This window comes from Mesocricetus auratus, unplaced genomic scaffold (genome assembly GCF_017639785.1).
Source record: "Mesocricetus auratus isolate SY011 unplaced genomic scaffold, BCM_Maur_2.0 Super-Scaffold_100042, whole genome shotgun sequence".
In the NCBI taxonomy this organism is placed as follows: domain Eukaryota; kingdom Metazoa; phylum Chordata; class Mammalia; order Rodentia; family Cricetidae; genus Mesocricetus; species Mesocricetus auratus.
This window is the reverse complement of record NW_024429219.1, coordinates 5,500,027-5,520,027: the sequence shown is the minus strand read 5'-3', so window position 1 is coordinate 5,520,027 and position 20,001 is coordinate 5,500,027. Positions and strand designations below refer to the sequence as shown.

The following is a 20,001-nucleotide window of genomic DNA, read 5'->3' as shown; positions in this document are numbered from 1 at the left end:
TTATTAGATTGTAGTGTCTGGTTTGACCCAGCCACAGTCACGGGCAGACCTCAGAGAACTGTGGGATTGAGAAATCTTTCCAGCTACAAGCCTGGCCTGCTAAATTGAGACCATCCGTGCCCTTAAAATGGAGCCTAGAGAGCAAAAATCCAATGACAGCATCGGGACAGAATGTTTCCTAGCTGTGTGTGTGGGGTGTGTGTGTGTGTGTGTGTGTGTGTGTGTGTGTGTGTGTGTGTGTGTGGTGTCCACATGCTTGTGGGAGCATGAACCTGTGTGTGTGCAAAGAGGCCAGAGGCCGATACTGATCTTCCTTGAATGTTCTCCATTCACAGAGGCAAGGTCTCTCGGTTGAACCCAGAGCTCGCCAGTACAGCAAGTCTGGCTAGCCAGCTTACTCTGCGGATTCTCTGTGCTGTCTTCCTAGGGCTAGAATTGCAGGTTAGTCCCCATGGTCACACTGAGTTTACAGGAGTTCTGGGGACCCAAACTCTGGTCCTCATACTTGCATAGTCAGCACTTTACAACTGAGCTGTGTCTTCAGCCTGGGACAAAATATTGGGGCGGGGGATACATGCCAAGACTCCTGGTGGATGCCAGCAACTGTGGACAATACTCGATATATACTTAGATACACCTTTTTTTCCTGTGTATATTTGCCTGTGACTAAGTTTAACGTATAAATTTGACACAGTAAGGTATTAACCACAGTAATTAATTACAACAGAAACAATGATAACAATATGCTAGGGCAAACGTTAAAAACATGTAGTCTCCCAGAAAATGTCTCACTGTCCATCTACTCTTATAGGAAGCAATTCATGGGGCTCTCCTTGGCTATCCCATTGCCAAGCATTACTACTCATGTTGGGGGCCGTGATTAAATAGGAGTTTACTCCAACAAAAGTGCCATGACAGCCAAACTGATATCCAAGATGGCGCCTCCGTGGCTAACGGGAGAGCAGCAGATAGAGTGTGGACGCACTGAAACAGGAATGACCCCCTAGCCGCGCCACAGCGCAACAAGCCTCCACTGCGACATTTAGAAAGCGCGCAACTTAAACTTGTGAATTATTTACTTCTGCAATTTTCCGTGAACGTTTGTTGGCTTTGGGTAACTGAAAGCTTAGAAGCTGATAGCTGTGGTAAGGAGAGAATACCACGTGTCGAAAATGTTGAGGCGCTCTCGTTTGTCACCTACACACGTACCAGGAGAGTGGGGGGGCTCCAATGACTCGGCGCCTCTGCCATGTCGTCGTCTTCCATCTGCTCAGAGAACGAACTGTTCAGTTGACCATGGGAAAGGGAAATCCTCAGTATTTGAGATTCGCGGTTTCGCGTCGCAAGAGGCAGACGTGTGGTTTCTGGTGCCCTCCCAAGCCCAACGCACACAAGTCCGTGGCGGTGTGCACGTGTTGGTGTGCTCACGTGTTGGTGTGTGCACGTGTTGGTGTAACTACACGCGGCCTTTGTGCGTGGGGGCCGGAGGTCAACTTTGGCCACTGCTTCTCTGGTGCTTGTTCTTTGGTCTTTGAGACGGGCTCTCTGACCGGCCTGGGCTCCCTGATTACACCAAGCTGGTTAGCCAGTGAGCCCCGGGGATCTGCCCACCTCTGCCTCACCAGTGCTGGTTACAGTGTGTGCCGCCGTGAGGCCTGGCCTTTTGGTGCGTGTGCTGGGCGTAAAACTTGGCTCTTCGGGCTTGCAAGGCGAGCTCTTCTCCGGCAGAGCCCCTTGGCGTTCTCTGGTTTGAGGGAAAGTAACCCTGTGACATGAAGCAGAAGGCCTATTTAGTTTCTATCAGTGACAAATAGAACATCTATAACAGCGGGGTCGTGATGAAAATGAAGGCAGCCCCCCCCCCGCCCCTCCCTTCCTGTACCCTTTTCTTAAATGAGAGGAGCGCGGTGTGAGATCTGGCTCTGTGGTAGGGGCTTTCCAGATCCGGGGGTTGCCAGCAGCATTTGGCAGCGCCTGACGTCAGGACAGCTGGGAAGAATACGGCTGCTGGGAGAGGCGGCCCTGCTCACCTCAGTCAGCAGGGGCCAAGTGGCCTGCATGGCGGCACCTTCTGACGTTTTGAGAGTTATCCGAGTTCTGGGGGTTTTCTTTGTTTTTGTTTTTAACATAGAAACTACATTTTAGGGGACCACGAGCCAGCACCGGAGGAGCACAAAGAAAAAGAAAAAGGACAATGCTCTGGGCTCTGTGAGCTTCATGAACACCGGGGCAATCAAAAAAAAAAAAAAAAGCTTGTGTCTTTCTGAGTTCTGTGGCTGGATTGAGTGTGCCCTGTGACAAGGGATGTGGCAGCTTCCAGTGACAGCCAGCAAGAAACTCGGGACCTCAGACCTACAGCCCAGGGAACTGAATTTTGTCAGCAAGAATGAGCTTAAGGGCCCAGGAGAGGGCTTGGCGGGTAAAGGTGCTTGCTGCCAAGCCTGACAGCCTGAGTTCAATCCCCAGGACACACGTGGTGGAAGGAGAAAACCAACTCCCACTATTCTCTGGTCTCCTGTGCACACCTTGACACCCACACACTCCCACCTCCCAGAAAAAAATTAATAACATTTTTAAAAAAGAGTTTAGAAGTGGATTTTCCTCTAGAGCCTCTAGACAGAAACTCAAGCTCATAGGCATCTTGATATCTGCCGTGGGAGACCCTGAACAGGCTCCCAAGTCTGCAGATCTGCCCCCTCCAAGTAAGGACTAACCAGTCCCTATTGAAATCACTACGTAGCAACTGAAAATGAGTACTCTACCTGGGGCCTTTCTTTGTTTTGTTTTGGAGACAGGGTCTCACTATGTAGCCCTGGGTGGCCTGTTGCTTACTTTATAGACCAGGCTACCCTTGAATTCACAGAGATACACCTGCTTCTGCCTTCCGAGTGCTGGGATTAAAGCCGTGTGCGCCACCAACGCCCGGCTTGGCTTTTGTTCTTATTTTGAGCCTTCTCTTGTTTCTTTGCTTTTACCCTGAAGCCGTAATCTAACTTGTCTTGCGGGATGCTCCGCTAGCTACTTGGAAGTACCACTAAAATTTTATTTAGCTGCGTTAGTAACAGCCTTCAGTTCCAACGCCATGGTTTTTGTTTTTTAAATTTACCTTACGCCCGTGAGTGTTTCGCCTGCACGTGTGTATGTGCATCGCGTCCATGCGTGGTTCCTGAGGAGGTCAGACAAGGGCATTGTTTCCCCTGGAACCAGAGTTACAGTTATGAGCTTCTCTGTCGGTGCCGGAAACCTAACCTAGGACTTCTGCAAGAGCAAGTGTTCTTACCTACGGAGCCATCTTCCCAATCCATGACTTTTAGGCTATTAGGTCACTTCTTAAATTTGATACTTCATTCTTTTACATACTTAGGGGTATAATTTGATACTTGTCATTTGTGTGTGTGTGTGTGTCCTCTCTTTGTGAATGTGTATGCGTGGTGTGTATGTGGGGTGTCTCTATTTTCTCTATGCTGTGAGTGTTTGTGCATGGTATATGTGTGTAGTCTCTTTCTCTCTGAGTGTGAGTACGTGTGCATGGTGTATGTGTGTAGTCTCTTTCTCTCTGAGTGTGAGTGTGTGTGCAGTGTGTGTACATGGGGTGTGTCTCTTCTCTCGGTGTGTGCATGTGTGCGTGGTGTGTGGGGTGGACAGTTGTGCATGGACATCATTCCCTTGCAGTATGCAAAGACACTGCTTCATATCCTCTGCCTTTACTGTTCTAGTCCCAGTTATCTCTAACAAGGCGGCCCTTTTTGTTTTATTTACATTTTTCCCAGTAGAGTCTCATGTAGGCCAGATTGATCTCAAAGTTGTTGTGTAGCCAAGATGATCTTGAATTTCTGATCCTCCTGCCTCTGCCTCCTGAGTTCTGGGATTTGAGGTCTCTATACTATCACACCCCATTTGTGTGGTACTGGGAATGGAACTCAGGGCTTTGTACACTGTATGCGAGTACCACCTGAACTACATCCGAAGTCACTATTTAGTCATTTTAAAAATGTGTTTCTAAATTTATTTTCTTTTTGATCATACCAGAAATCAAACCCAGGGTTTTGCATATGATTCATAGTTGCGAATGCACACAGTTTGTCCAGCACACAGTTTGCTCACTAATTACATTAAGGTATAATTCACATGCCACAGTGGATGTGTACAACATAAAGCCTTTCTGTATGTTCATGGACTTTTAGGACATTTTCATGACCCTAAAAAGAAATCCATATCTATTTTCAGTCTCCCCCCACCCAGTGCACAGAAACCTTGAATCTGCTACCTGTGTGCATTTCCTTGGTTCTGGACCCACGCGTGTGAGTCCCACAGGAGACGGCCATTTGTGATCAGCTTCTCGCCCTCGATGTGTCCTGTGATTGGCCTCGTCTTCCCTTGCTGTGTCTGCAAGAGCCTCCCACACTGAGCATATGATTTCTATGACAAATAGCTCTGACCGGGCAATTTGCAAGCAACAAACACTTGTTCATGTGTTGAGGCAGTGCGTCTTGTGATGTAGGCTGGCCTCAAACTCCCCATTCCCGTGTCTACCGAGTGCTGGGTTTCCAGGCGTGCACCGCCACGCCTGGCTCCTGGGGCCTCTTCCTCTCAACTGCACTTCTCATAGCTATGGGTGCCGAGAGAGCCCCAAATCGAGATGCCAGCAGCTCCAGCGCCTGCTGTGGAGCCACTCGCTGGTCACATGCTCCTGCTGTGTGCTTGTGTGGCAGAAGAGGGAAGGGATGTCTGAGAGTCTCCTACCCCCAACCCCCCTCCTTTGTTTTGGGTGTTCTGAGACAGAGCCTCAGTCGGTAACCCTGGCTCACCTGGCTGGGTCTCCCAAGTGCTGAGATTACAGATGGGTACCACTGGGTGGAGGATGTCTCTCTTGTAAGGTTGCCAGTTCCACTCTCGGTCACTCCACCTTCATGCCCTACTCACTGGCTAAACCCCCATCATCTCACGCTGTGCACTGGGAATTAGGGGTTGCTGTGCGAGTCTTGAGGGGACGCAGATGTCCCAGCCATAGCACAACCTGCATCAGCCCCGAACTGGCAAGCTGCGCCCTGCCGTGTGGACAGACCTCATTTTACTATCTGTCTGTCTATCAGCCGCATGGCGAGGGTGGGGGTGAGCTTTTGTGACTAATCTTTTGTGGACGTGTGCTTTTGTTTTTCCTTGAGTAACTCCTGGTGGCAGACTTACTGGGTCACATGGTAACTCCACTCTTAACTGCAGTGGCACCATTTGGCAAAGCCACCAGCAGGGTTGGAGGTGCTCATTTTCCCACGTCCTCGGCGTCACTTGTCATTATGTCGTTTTTATTAGAGGGCTAACCCCTCTGTGCCAGCCTCCTGCACTGTGCTTGGCACACGGCATGGCCTCGGTGTTTAACTATAAATATGTTACTATCCCCCCGATGACAGCAGGTTTCTAATCCTCATGTGTGTGTCATGGATGCATGCATTACAGTTGCGTTTATTGTATGTAATATGTTAAAGTACTATTACATTTTGTGGCCGTCATTAAATGTCTTACTTTAAGCTACATGCGATGTTTGGGCTAAGAGCCTGAGAAGGTCGGCAGGAGCAGGTCTCACCAGCCATGGTCAGAGCTGCTGGCCTGAGCTACAGAAGGCTGTGTCAGCAATGTGGAACACGTTTGACCGATTCTGGTAATAAAGGATTTTCGGAACTCTTTCATTTTGTAACAATATAGTTCATTTTTTTCCTCAATAATAGTGTATGAGTGAGTCAAGAAGAGAATCTACAATTTTAAAGTCTGTGTATTTTCCCTTAAGTAACAGACCCATTTGATTCTAAATGGGGGGGGGATCCTAGAAACATTTTTCTGGGGTGAGGAGATGACTCAGTAGGCAAAAGTGCCTGCTACACGACACGAGGACCTCAGTCCAGATCCCGGGGCCCATGAGAAGCCAGTCATAGTAGCACATACCTGTAATCCCAGCATGCCTGCAGTTAAGTGGGAGGTGGAGTTGGGAATTCTGGGAGAATGGGGGCCAGCTAGCCTGGAGTCTGCAGTGGCAAACAGACACTCTCTCAAACAAAGTGGGAGACCAGGGTGAGCGTATGAGCCTGTCCCCTGACCTCCATACACTCACACACACAAGATTAGACCACTAGTGTACAAAAAACCCATCCTCCTCTTTCTTGGCTTCATCCCAGGACCTGGACCCTGGACTAGATGCCTCTCATTAGTAGTGGGTGTTTTTCTCTAGGACCCACACTGGAATCACAGTTGAGACAACTCTGCTCTAGGGCCCGGGGGTCTTGGTCAAAAAAGCTCTCATTGAAACAGGTCACTTTGTCCCGAGGGGCAGGAGAACAGAGGATTGGGTGAGTTTGTTCTTTCACTCATCACAGACCCCTTGGAAGACACACCGTCAGGATTTGTCTCCAGCCCCCCACGTAAGGTCCCCGGGGATCTACTCAGCTTGGCTGCTCTGGTTCCTGGCTCTCCTTCTAACCTCTCAGACTCACCTGCCTCCTAACTGCAGTTTACACAACATGTCCTTAAATACACGCTCCCTGAGCTCGGCCACATGATGCTCACTCACACAGCATTTGTCTAGACACTCATGCGCCCTCGCTGCCAGCCAAATATTAAGCCACTGGGGCCACATCGCTGCTGCTCAACGCTCTCCTGTGTGGTGACTGGGACAAGAATTTGGCACGGTGTGAGGCCTCGGTAAGCAGTAACAACAGACTCCATCCTTGGCATCACTGACTTCAAACAATTAACGAAGCACTTGTCTTCTGCGTGTCTGTATGGTCAGCCGACAGTGATTACTCACTGCTGGGACGCCTGTCTGCCAGGTGATTTGGGACATGTTTCCACTGCAGGCCAAGGTGTCATTTCAGGCACACCAAGCTGTGTCTGAAAAGGGATCTGAGCTGAATGCAGAGAGCACAGCTCACTATTTACCCAAGGGCCCCGGGCAACGTCTTAGTCCTAGTATAGTCTGCTCTGACTTTCCCTTGTCTCCCAGTGAAAGGGTTTCTTTCTGTTTCTCCTTCCAACGGCAGGAATTCTCCTCACCTAACATGCTTCCTTCCCAGCCCCTGGACTTGCTTATTCAGTAGCCAGTTTAAACTCTGGGTGAATGGGAAAATGTGTGTGTGTGTGTGTGTGTGCGCGCGCACACACACACGCACGTGCTACATGTGTGTACATGTGCATTCATGTAGAAGCCAGAATTTAACTCTGGGTGTCTTCCTCAGTTGCCTTCTGGGCTTAGAGAGAGCTCAGTAAGGAAAGAGCTTGCATGGGGACCTCCGCTTGATTTCCAGAGTCCATGTGTGACAGCACATACTTATAACCCCAGGGCTGGAGATCTGGAGACAGAAGGATCCCTGATATAGCCAGGGATATGAGATAGATGATGGATGGATGGATAGATGATAGCTTTATAGATAAATGATAGATTGATAGATAATAGATGATAGAAAATAAGATAGACGATAGATAGATAAATAGATAGATAGATAGACAGACAGATGGACAGATAGCCAGCCAGGCTAACCTAATTATTGTGTGTCCCCAGGGCTCAGGAAGAGACCTGCCTCAAAAAAACTACTGAGGAACAACACTCAGGGTAAACTTGTCTTCCATATACCTACACACACATATACACTAACACACACATACATATACACTAACACACACACATACATATACACTAGCTCACACACATGCACACACACACACAATAATCTATCAGACATTTTGTCACATCAACAAAACATCTAATTAATGCATATGTCTTCTATTCTTGGACTATGGAGTGAGTTAAGGTCTCCAGGACAACTTGAGGAGGAAAGGCAGGCGTGAACAACCTTGGCGCGTCCAACCTCAGGCAAGAGCACTTGAGGTCTCACCATGAAGAATATGGCTAGCTGTAGTTTTGATTTTTGCCTTTTACAAATGTCCTTTCTCAAGTCAAGGAACTTTCCTTCTATTCCAAGTTTACTGAAAGTTTATGAATGGGAAATGAGTATTGTCATGTTTGTTTGCTTGGCAGAGGTGTGCTGAAGATGGGCACATCTGCTGAGCTCTGTGTATCAGAGCAGACACAGCTGGGCTGAAAGTCCAGCTGCAAGGCTGCCCTCAGGGAGCCTCTGGGGACTTAGATTGCAGGAGCGTTTCCACCATCTCCAGGATTGGTAAGACTGGTTCGTTGTGCCTAGACTGCCTGCACCAATAATATATCCTGTGCTGAGCACCGGCTCCTCTCCTGCCAGGAGTCTGGACCTTGGGTGTGTACTGTGCAGAGGTTGTCTGTGTGGTCAGCCCAGGTCAGAACCCTGCACTCTGACTTCTCTGCTTTCTTGATAGACAACATTTCTCACGTCACATGTCTTGGATGGACTAAGCACGGCACATGGCCTTTGAAAGTGGACCACACAGATTTTAGCTTTGCTGGTGTTGCATTATGCCCTTCGCTGTGCTAACTCCCAGCCATGCCTCTGAATATATACATGCTGAGTCCTACGAGCCCTCCGGAGGACTCAGACTGGAGGCTGTTTTAGAGACTGCTCACACAGATATCGAGTTGTTCCCTTCTATGAGTTTCCACTCGATTCTTTCTTCTGAGCCTGGATCTCCTTCTGTAGCCCAGGTTGGCCTTGTAATCATGATCCTCCTGCCACCGCCTCCCGAGGGCTGGCCTTACATGTGTGTATCACCACGTCTACCTATACTGAGAGATTTTGAAACCTGAAACCAACTTTGGATTCTGCAGCAAACCCTACTTCTAAAGGTGCTAGCCTCTGATGTGAAGTGAGTTTGGGTTTGCTAATGCACTCTTAAAGGCCCTACATCGATGATAGTGGCTCGCCATTTTGTTTATTTATTTATAGTGAATTTTTTGTTTTTTGTTTTTTTAGGCATCAGAAGAACACAGCCTCATGACAATAGTTGGAAATCTATTTTCTGAAAACTTTAAAACTGTGTGGACATGGTAACATTTCTTACCTATATGCTTGATAAAATTATGTCCTAAGCTGGAGAGACGGCTCAGCAATTAAGAACATGCACTGTTCCTGCAGAGGACCCGAGTTTGATTCCCAACACTCGCATCAGGTGACCCACAACTGCCTGTAACTCCAGCTACAGGGGATCTGATATTCCACACGCACACACACATAGAGGAGAATTAAAAACGTGATTTTCTGTCTGTGGACATTTCGTATTGCTGTAACAGCATCACAGGTTGAGACCTACAATGAACAGAAATGCACTGACTCACAGCTCTGGAGGCCGAGGAGTCCAAGATCCAGAGACCAGCACCAGACAAAGCCTTCCGACTGAATCACAACACAGAAGAAGGCATCACATGAGGAAAAGACAAGCCCAGGATGAGCTGGAGTGAAAAAGGGAGCCAAATCCTGCACCGACGATGGTGTTAATCCATGCAGGAGAGAAAAGCCCACTGGAGTTCATTGTCTCCTCAGTCCTCTGCCTAATTGCTGTAATGGCAATTAAAACCCAATACTAACTGCAGAAGAAACAAACTCAACACACAGGCTTCTCCAATGAAGCCTGTCTGCGTGGTGGATCTTTTCTCCTGGAGGGGAGTGCTGGGGTCAAACTCGGGGTCTTGAAGTGCCGGGCAAGAGCTCCACCACTAAGCCATGTCCTAGACCTCTTTCTTAATAAAGAATTTTTTAAAGATTTATTTTATTTTAAATCAAGTATATTTGTGTCTCTATGTGGGCATTTGCCACATGTGTACAGCTGCCCTTGAAGCCGGAAGATGTCAGATTCCCTGGAACTGGAGTGACAGTTGGCTGTCGGCTTCCTGGGAACTGAAGTGGGATCCTCTGGAAGGGCAGAAGCGCCTTTAACGGCTGAGCCATCTCTCCAGCTCCCAAAATCTAAGGATGCCTTTAGCCTTGTAGCATGTATTTTGATAGTCTGATTTCACTTTCACTCCATTCAAAATACATTCTTGTTTACATTGTGACTTTTTCCTTGCCTTGGGTTATCCAGGATGATTTATTGTCCTGCCTCTTGGAGATTTTTCAGTCCCTTTGTTGTTGTTTTGCTTAATTTTAGCTGTTCCAGGTAGCAGAGTGTTGGGGAGAAGTTTCTCCTGTCCCTTGGCTAAAAACTTAAAGTGTTTGATTTATTTAACCAATAAATTTCTTTCCATGGCAACTGCAAAGGTAAATGTCAAATGTGTCTTCTGAATTCATTAAATCCTAACATCAGTGTCGATACTTTTACTGTTTACACTTTTAAGTAAAATGTTACTGATTTTTAACAGCCAGGATTTGAGCTCAACACTTAGATTTTTGTTTAAGCTTTTGGCTTTAGCTCACATGTAGATAATTGCTTTGAAACAAAGACCTCCAGTCTCTTGAGTATGTCAGTGCAGAGGAGAGGGGTTGTAGGCAGTCAGACTGATTTGTGATGCCTTAATGGAGCCCTGGGTCTTCTCACATTGTTCAGCACTCACAGAGTGTACAGAGTAAGAGTAAACCTTCAGGTAAACTATGGACTTTGGGTGACAGTGGCATGACTGTAAGTCTATCAACTGTGACAAAGGTAGCAGATATTGATAGTGGGGAGCTGTGCCTGGAGAAGGGGGCTGGGTGCTGGGGAACCCCACACTTGCCATTCAATGTTGTCATGAATTTAAAGTCACCCAAAAAGCAAAGCCTACTTAAAAGAGAGCCAACAATGAGATGTCCTGGCGTCCAGAATGTTAGACTAATGTGTAAGTGTTGCAGTTCCGAGATTGTGGCTGTTACTAATTAGCTTCTTTGGTCTGTGTGGTTTCCAGGCTGACTTTGTGAGATCCCCCTGAGCGTGAAGGAGCTTTACCTAGTGACAGTAAAATCCCTTTGATTATGACCACACTATTTGAGCACTGAAGCGTTTGGGCCCCGGGACATGAGTCTCAGGAAATGAAAAGGAGCCCCTCTGGCCCCGGCAGCCTCCTCATACCCCGCGCCCTGCAGAGACTGAGTTACAGAGACTCTTACAGCTGCCTCCCTGGTGAGTTCAGCCTGAGCTTGGTAAATAGTATCAGAACTGAGTCATTTATGGTTGAATGACACAGAATGAAAAATAAATGCCTTTCAGGCAGTTCCTGTTACCTAATATGGATGAAGTAGTCGACACCTAACAAGGGCCCCACCTGTGACCCAAATGAACTTTTCCCTATAAGGCTGTTGATCTAATTTCCTGATCAGAAAAAAGGAAACCAGAAATACTGTAAATGGTCTGTCTAGACCTGAAGAGGGGCTTTTCTCTCTCTCTTCTCCAAACCTTGGCAACGTACATCCACTGAGCTCCCCCGCCCCACCACAAATAGCCAAAGGTGTGTGTTGCTTTGTCCCGTTTGAATGCATTCTGAGGAGGGTGAGGTCTGCTGCCCAGCCACTCACAGATGGCACCTGGAGCTCGCACAGGACCCGGAAGAAGGGTTTAGAACTTAGAAAGTAGCCCTGATATTCTTAGAGAGGATTTTTCTTTCCATGCCTTGGAAAACAACTTACCCACTCCATTGTGAATTCTAAGCCCAGGTCAGGAAGGCCTCACAGAACCTGTCTCTAGTCCCAGCTCTTCCAGAAGCTGGTGGCAAAGCCAAGGTCCAGGGAGCTGGGTATCCTCCTTCAAGCATGGGGGGCAGGGTGGGGGTGGGGGGGTGGATGGCAGCCTTCAGAGAGCTGAATTAAAGCCATAAGGAAGTGAGGCCTGTTCTAAGGAAATACAGCCCATCCATAAACATGACTCACAGGCAGCTTTCATGTTGCAAAACTGATTCTGAATCATTGAAGGAAAAAAAAAAAAACACTTCAGATCTCCAGAAGTCTGAGTCGTCTTTTAGGAATCGACAGCTGAGGACTTAGCTGCCCGTGAATATGTTCTTATTCACCAGCCTGGAGTAACCTTAAAGCGACATTAAAATAGGTCAGCCTGCTAGAAACGTTTGCTTAAAGGCCAGTCTGGCCTCTAAATTTCTTTTGAATGAATCATAAGAATCTAGATGACAAAAAAGATTTATGCAGAAAGAGAGAGAGTCCAAAAAGGCAACAGACAAAAACACAGAACCATCCTTAATAGAAACTTGTTTCTGGAGCCTTGTAAACAGGCTCTGTGGCCGAATGACCTGATAAAGGACAGAGTGGCCTTGGGTATCAAACTGCTCACAAAAGCTACCCTTAATGGTGTCTGCCTGTCATGGCAGCTACTCAGGAGGTTGAGGTATGAGGACTGGAAACTTAGGCCAGCCTTTGTAACTAAATAAACAGCAAAAGGAGTGCTCGGGGACAGCACAGTGGGCTGAGCATGTCACTGCTGAGGAAAAAGAAGCGAGAAGCAGCTAGATTGACGGCTCCGCACTTAAGAGCCCAGGCGGCTCTTACAAAGGACCTGTGTTCGGTTCCCAGCGCCCATGTCAGGCAGTCCGACACGTGTAACTCCAGCTCTAGGAGATCCCACACCTCTGGCTTCTGAGGGACCCTGTATGTAAGCACATGCACCCACACACACATAATTAAAAATAAATAAACTGTTTTTTTTATTTTAAGATAAGCACAGTTACCAGTAAAGAGGGGGCTAGATGCACACGCAGAGAGCACTACAAGGCTACTCATGGTCTGAAACCAACAATGACAGGTGGGGTTTTTCTAGTGCTCAGTCTGTGTTGTTTCAGAATCAGTGTTACACGGATGAAGAAAATGATGACCCAGAATACTTCCAAGCAACAAAGAATAATGTCCACCGTGAGATTTTAATCATTAACTCAGACTAACCTCAGGTCGATATCCAGGTCCAAGAGCCAGGACACTAGTATCAGAGATAAAACACAGCCATTTAACTGGAAAACTTGGAGACGGTGGACACAGATAAAACTAATATTGAAGCGCTGAGAATTGTTTTATGAATGTATAAAGACAGTTCAGGAGAAGTTTGGAGGCAATTTTTATTAGTACCTGGAAAACTGAAATTTAAATAAACATTAACTGGACCATGTAAATGTTATGAATTACAATTTCCTGTGAAAATTTCCCGAGATTTTCCCACGGTGTTACTCGAGATCATGTCATTGGACATTAAACCCTGAAATGGGAATGTGCACCAAGGAGTCAAAAGAGGGCTTTAGATGTTCTGGACCTAGAGTCGTGGGTGGCTGTGAGCTGCCATGTGGGTGCTGGGACCCAAACCCAAGTTCTCTACAAGAGTAGCTGGTACTCTGAACTGCGGAGCCGTCTTTCCAAACCCACGTCCAGAGAATTTTGGACCCCACTTTAGAGGACACGTGGGATTTCCCACAGACCGAAAGACGCCCCAGCACAACCCTGAAGGAGGTGAACTCCCAGCCGAAAACCGAGGGTTTCAATCCCCATTTTATCACTTGCCAGAATGAGGCAGAGGAAGTCGTTCGACCTCTCTGAATCGGTTCCCTCACCTGTAAGGTGGCGGTGCCTTTTCTAAGTGGGTCAGTGTGACAAATACATTCAGTGGCTTGCCATTCGCTTCCCAGTACACTGATGGTCAAAGGAAATTAAAAAGAGAGCCCAAGTTTCCTGATCGCTGCCATGAAAAAAAATGCCACAGCAGATTCTTCCGAAATGTAAAAGTAGTTCTTAGTCAGGTGTTGGTGGCACATGCCTTTAATCCCAGCACTCGGGAGGCAGAGGCAGAGGCAGGCGGATCTCTGTGAGTTTGAGACCAGCCTGGTCTACAGGAGCAAGTTCCAGGACAGGCTCCAAAACAATACAGAGAAACTTGTCTCGAAAAACCAAAAAATAAAAAATAAAAAAAGAGTAGTTCTTACTACCTCAACACCCAGAAGGCTGAACTCACATTTCCACTACAAATAGAGAAAACAGTGACAGAGTTGAAGCAAGCAGGAATAATTCAACTCAGTGTCCTTTTGCCTGCACTACAGTCTCTCCTCATACTTGATACTGCTGTCCCGTGGTCTCCTGCATATGTCTTAGACTGTGTGCATCTGTATTGTTTACACACACACACACACACACGTATACTTAGACTGTGTGCATCTGTACTGTTTACACACACACACACACATTTATACTTAGACTGTGTATGCATCTATACCTGTTTACACACACATGTATACTTAGACTGTGTGCATCTATACCTGTTTACACACACATGTATACTTAGACTGTGTGCATCTATACCTGTTTACACACACATGTATACTTAGACTGTGTGCATCTGTACCTGTTTACACACACACGTATACTTAGACTGTGTATGCATCTGTACTGTTTATACACACACACGCGTATACTTAGACTGTGTATGCATCTGTACTGTTTATACACACACACGCGTATACTTAGATTGTGTATGCATCTGTACTGTTTACACACACACACACACTTAGACTGTACATGTATCTGTACCTCTTATATCCCCCCACACACACATATACGCATACACCACAGACTAGGACCCACATAGGAGTTCAAACACTCAGCTTTTTTTTTCTGAGTTTGTCAGCTTGCTTGATGTTACACTTCCAAGATCTGTCCATTTTCCTGCAAATCTCCTATTTCTTTTGTTCTGGATGACAGTCTGTTTTATGCATCTGCCAGCCATCTGCGGCCAGACATCTAGGCTGCTTCCATTTCCTTGCTATCATAAATAAAGCAGCAATAAACATGGATGTGCAAATATCTCTATGGGGCAGTCCCGGACACTTTGAGTATACACCCAGGAGTAGTAGAGTCGGGTCATATGACAGGTCTACTTTTCCTTTTTATTGAGGAACCTCCAAACTGACTTCCATTTGGCTGCATTCATCTCTATTCCCACCAAGCTTTACAATCTGAAATTGTTCTCTTTAAATCTGTTTAAAATCATCCCACTGTGGTGTTATTCACTATGTGAACCATAATGCTTTTACATAAAGCATTTTTAAAAATCCAATAAGTAAGCCAAGTGGTGGTGGCACACGCCTTTAATCCCAGCACTCGGGAGGCAGGGGCAGGCCGATCTCTATGAGTTTGAGACTAGCCTGGTCTACAAAAGCTAGTTCCGGGACAGCCTCCAAAGATACACAGGGGAAACCCTGCTTGAAAAAACAAAAAGCAAAAAACACAAAACAAGCAAAAATTTTTTAAATAAATAATTTTTTTCCGAGACAGGGTTTCTCTTTATTGCTTTGGGACAGAAACCTACTTTTTTAAAAATGAGGATGCTAAAACTACATCATAAGATTGTCATGGTCAGGGATACAACAAGTCGTGAGACCTGGTATGAGAACCGTGCAGATTCTTGTTTTCAGATTTATTTTATGATTGTTTTGCCTGTGTGGATGTCAGTGCTCTGCAAGCATGCCCGGTGCCTGTGAAAGTCAGAAGAGGACATTGGCTTCCCCCAGAACTGGAGTTAGAGATGGCTGTGAGCCACCATGTGCGTGCTGGGAACTGAACCCAGGACCTCAGCAAGAGCAGCCACTGCTCTTAACCACTGACCCATCTCTTTAGCCTTCGGACTGTGAGACCCTAAAAGCTAATGAGAACCATGACTTTATATACCTCTAGCATTTGATGCTCGATACAAATCACAATTACTCCAAGGGGAGAACACACTCGGCATTGTCAACAAGGTGCCCGTTTGAGACGGCTTCGTCTCTGAGGCTGCATCCCTCATCCCCAGACGACTGCCGATGCTCCCCGTGCAAACCTCGAAGGACAGTGTCTTCCCAGCCATCTCAGACCGCAGCAAAGGCTCAGCAAGTACTTGCTGAGATGAGTGTTTACAACAAGGAATTTTAAGGGATTCTTATTTTTCCATCCTTCCTGACTGCAGCTCATTCCCTCGTGGAAAGGGTGACAAGTGTTGACTGCAGGACAAGTGCCCGGTCTCCTTGGATTTACAGCCCTTTCCTGTGAGCTGCTGCTCAGAGCTAGAGGCCAGGGGGGCCGCCCTCTAGCCAGGAATTTAACTCAACTTAGATTGAGAAACCAAACTCCCAGCGCCTGCCTAGCATCCCAAAGGCCCCAGGTTCAATGCTTGGCCTGGCAAAATATTAAAATAAAATGTTTAAAAAAATGAAGAAGCAGCCAAAATCTCTGCTTTTCCTCTTGATTTCTGCTTGAGGTTTAATGTGTTGAATTGTCTCACCCTCTGGCCCTCTGCTCATCCCTAGTGCTGACCTGGAGGGACTTACCACTGCAGCCCAGTGACAAACATTTGGGAATGGGTGTGTCTCCCTATGCATTTTGGAGGATCACCTGAGAGTTTGGTCTCCCGAGTTTTTGGACCCTTTTCAAGACAGAAATCATCTCTAAGGCCGCGTGCCAAGCCTCCAGAAGTGAAACGGATGCGGTGACTTCACAGTTGAGCGCAGGCGGCAGATAGCTCACTGGGTGGAGTGAACGGGGCTGAGGTGAGTGACAGAGTCCTAGGAGTGGAAGATAATCGCAGCTCACTTGGGAGAGAGCACGTACATACACGACCTTTATTCTCCAACAGAGCAGAGCTAATGCCTGCTGCCACGCTGACATGGACACCAGGGGACATAAATCCAAACAGCAGCAGCCAGAGGACAGGTCACACTCCAAGGGGTGAGGCTCTGGGCAGCTCCAGGCTTCCACTGAGCAAACACACACACACACACACACACACACACACCTAGAGGTCAAGGTCCCAGATGACAGCGGCAAGCTGGTCTGGACCACACTGGTGATAACAATTCCCCAGGCTGAGGTGGTGCCTCTGTCACGGTCGTCCACAAAGCTCCATCTTCCTGTCTCATGCAACAAGAGCAACCTGTGCCTCCTCCTCCCCTTCAGCGATCCTGGGTGCTCCCGCTGCTTCTTGGAGATAATAGTCCCCAAGTCCTGTTGTCTCTTTTGTTTTCTCCTTAAAATGTCAGCCTTGGGGGGTTGGGGAGGTGGCTCATGGGCAAAGCCCTTGCTTTGCCAGTGTGAGGTCTGGAGTTCCTTTTCACTGGGCATGTGTGGCAGGCACCTGTAATTCCAATATTCAGAAGGCAGAGAGGCAGGGGAGCCATGGGACAAGCTGCCTGTGGCCACCAGCTCCAGGTTCAACAAGAGACCCCTCAATAAATAAAGTGGGCATCAGTCAAGGTCAGTTTTGAGCTTCCGTACACACACACACACACACACACACACACACACCACTCCAAGACACATGCAAATATAAATGAGAAAACAAACATTTACATACATACAGACATCATACATACAGTGTCACCCTTGCCTGGCTCACTTTGTTTTTAATTTATTTGAGACAAGTAGCTGATGTAGCTGAGGATGCTCTGACTCTCTAGTCTCCCGCCTCTACTTCCTGAGGGCTGGGATCACAGGTAGACATCACCATACTTGGTTTATGTGGCGGGGTATAGAAGCCAGGACGTCTCTCTGTCTCTGTCTCCGGTGTGCGTGTGCGTGCGTGTGTGTGTGTGTGTGTGTGTGTGTGTGTGTGCGTGTGTGTGTGTGTGTTTGAGAGAGAGAGAGAGAGAGAGAGAGAGAGAGAGAGAGAGAGAGAGAGAGAGAGAGAGATTTTGAGAAATACTCTGCGTAGCCCAGGATAGCCTCAAACTGAAATTTCTCCCTCCTCAGCTCCCCACATACCTGGCTGTCGCACTCCCTCCACCCTGCCTAGTTCCGGTCTCCACTTGGAGCTCTGTGCTCTTCCTAGTTCTCACTTCAGGGTTTTATCAGAAAAGGGTGTTGGGTGGATGCAGCAGTTACCAGACACTGCGGAGCCACAGATGACCTGACCCCAACTGACAGGTGACCTCTAGTGCCCTCCCCATGTCAACGACATACAGTCGTTCCAACCAATCCAGAAAACCGCACCATGATTCACTCTGACACCTGTCCAAAGTGATGCCACTTGATATGACAAATTCATGGCATTATTAGCAAGTATTAGCAAATAACGAAGAAAATGAGTATCACATGCCCCAACATATCTACAAGTGGACATGAAATATATGTCAGAGATATGGGCTCCATTGTGTAACGGCCAGCACTCTGGACTCTGAAATACATGTCAGAGGTCATTCTTTTTCTTTCTTTCTTTTTTTTTTTTTTTTTTTTTGGTTTTTCGAGACAGGGCTTCTCTGTGGCTTTGGAGGCTGTCCTGGAACTAGCTCTTGTAGACCAGGCTGGCCTCAAACTCACAGAGATCCGCCTGCCTCTGCCTCCCAAGTGCTGGGATTAAAGGTGTGCGCCACCAACGCCCGGCCAGAGGTCATTCTTAGTAACGCAAGTGTGCGGGCGCTCCAGCGAGCGTGTGTGTGCATGTGTGCCTGTGTATGTTTTACTGGGAATTGGACCTGGAACCTTATATATGCTAGGTAAATGTTCTACCACTGAACTACACCCCTGTACTATTTTAGTGTTAAAAAAATAAGTTATGATGTTTAGTAATTTGTCCTTTGACAATGTCACATGTGTGTACTGACCACTGTCACCCCCTCCCTCCCCCTCCCTACCACTGCCCATCTTCCCTACAAACGTCTCACATGTATGTCTATTCATTTTGTTTGATGATCCAGTGAGTTTAACCCGGGCCGTCTGTGGAACCATGGGCTTTGGAGTTAACCATTACGCCCCGGGGGGCTCAGAAGTAGATATACAACTGAAGACAGTAACTGCCCCTCTCCCAGAATACCAACAACCGATAGTCCTGCAGTGAGGCATAGGGCCCGATGGGTACCTTCCTGTCCCCTGACTGACTGTGGACAGGAACGGCCACGTGAGGCCCAGGGCGGTAACCGCTGTGTGGACTCGGGCCTGCAACGGCTGTGTCAAGCCTTGGGGGAAGGCACAGCATAGCTCTGCTCCTGTCTTCTAGCTCTTATGCTCTTCCGGGGCCTTAGAGGGACAATGTGAATGTGTTGCTTGGGCCTGAGCCTCAACTGTCACTCACTCCTGGCGTCTCAGGCAGTCGGGCATCTCGACATTCACCAACACCCACAGGTCTGGGTCCCCATTTTTACAAACATCTTTTTTTTTTTTTTTTGATTTTCGAGGCAGGGTTTCTCCCAGGCTTTTGGAGGCTGTCCTGGAACTAGCTCTTGTAGACCAGGCTGGCCTCGAACTCACAGAGATCCGCCTGCCTCTGCCTCCCTAGTGCTGGGATTAAAGGCGTGCGCCACCAACGCCCGGCCAAACATCATTCTTTAACTTATTTTTTTATTATTATTATTCACGTATACCGTATGTGTGCTTGAGAGTGTTTGGAGGTGGCAAGGAGGCCCGAAGAAGGTATCAGATACCTTGGGGCTACCTTACAGATCGTGTGAGCCATGCAGGAACTCGTGTCCTTTGGAAGAGCAGTCAGTGAGTGCTTTTAACCACTGAGCCATCTCTCCAGCTCCAAAAAATTGTTTTAAGTAAATAGTCATCTTTTTTTTTTTTTGACAGGACTGGGAATTGAACCCAGGACCTTCTTCATGTTAGATACACACTCTATACCTATCCTCCTTAGATTTTGTTTAATTTACTTGATAAACCATCCAGTCTGGACTTGAACTTGTCCAACCCAGGCAGGCCATAAACTTGTGACATGCCTGCTCAGCGTCCTAAGCAACATACAGTTGAGTGTCGCTTTTGAGCACGGTGGTTTTTTTTGGTTTTTCGAGACAGGGTTTCTCTGTATTGTTTTGGAGGCTGTCCTGGAACTAGCTCTGTAGACCAGGCTGGCCTGGAACTCACAGAGATCCTCCTGCCTCTGCCTCCCAAGTGCTGAGATTAAAGGCAAGGGCCACCAACGCCCGGCTTGAGCACGGTGCTTAAAAACACAGGTTCGGGCCCGAGGACGTAGCCCGCTAGTAGACTGCTGGCCTTGTGTGCTCAACACTCTCGGTTCAAACCCCACAACTGGGGAAAACGAATCCCAAGTACGAAAATACATAAAGGGCACACGAGTGGGCTGCGCCGACTGAGTGTCAATGAGGAGGGGCAGCGGGCGGGGCTCTGCCGCCCGTCTGTTCTACCCTGCTAACAGGCCGGCCATCCCTTCCCAAAT

General features: G+C 47.5%; 1 long non-coding RNA gene across 1 annotated transcript; it reads right to left on the bottom strand.

Moving 5' to 3' along the window:
• Positions 1–1,058: 1,058 nt before the first annotated feature.
• On the bottom strand, positions 1,059–11,629 carry LOC110342684. The gene is made up of 3 exons (XR_005872867.1): positions 11,508–11,629; positions 3,107–3,197; positions 1,059–1,765 (listed from the first exon to the last, which is right to left on the bottom strand). It is a non-coding gene; the product is annotated as an uncharacterized LOC110342684 (long non-coding RNA).
• Between the last annotated feature and the right edge of the window lie 8,372 nt (positions 11,630–20,001).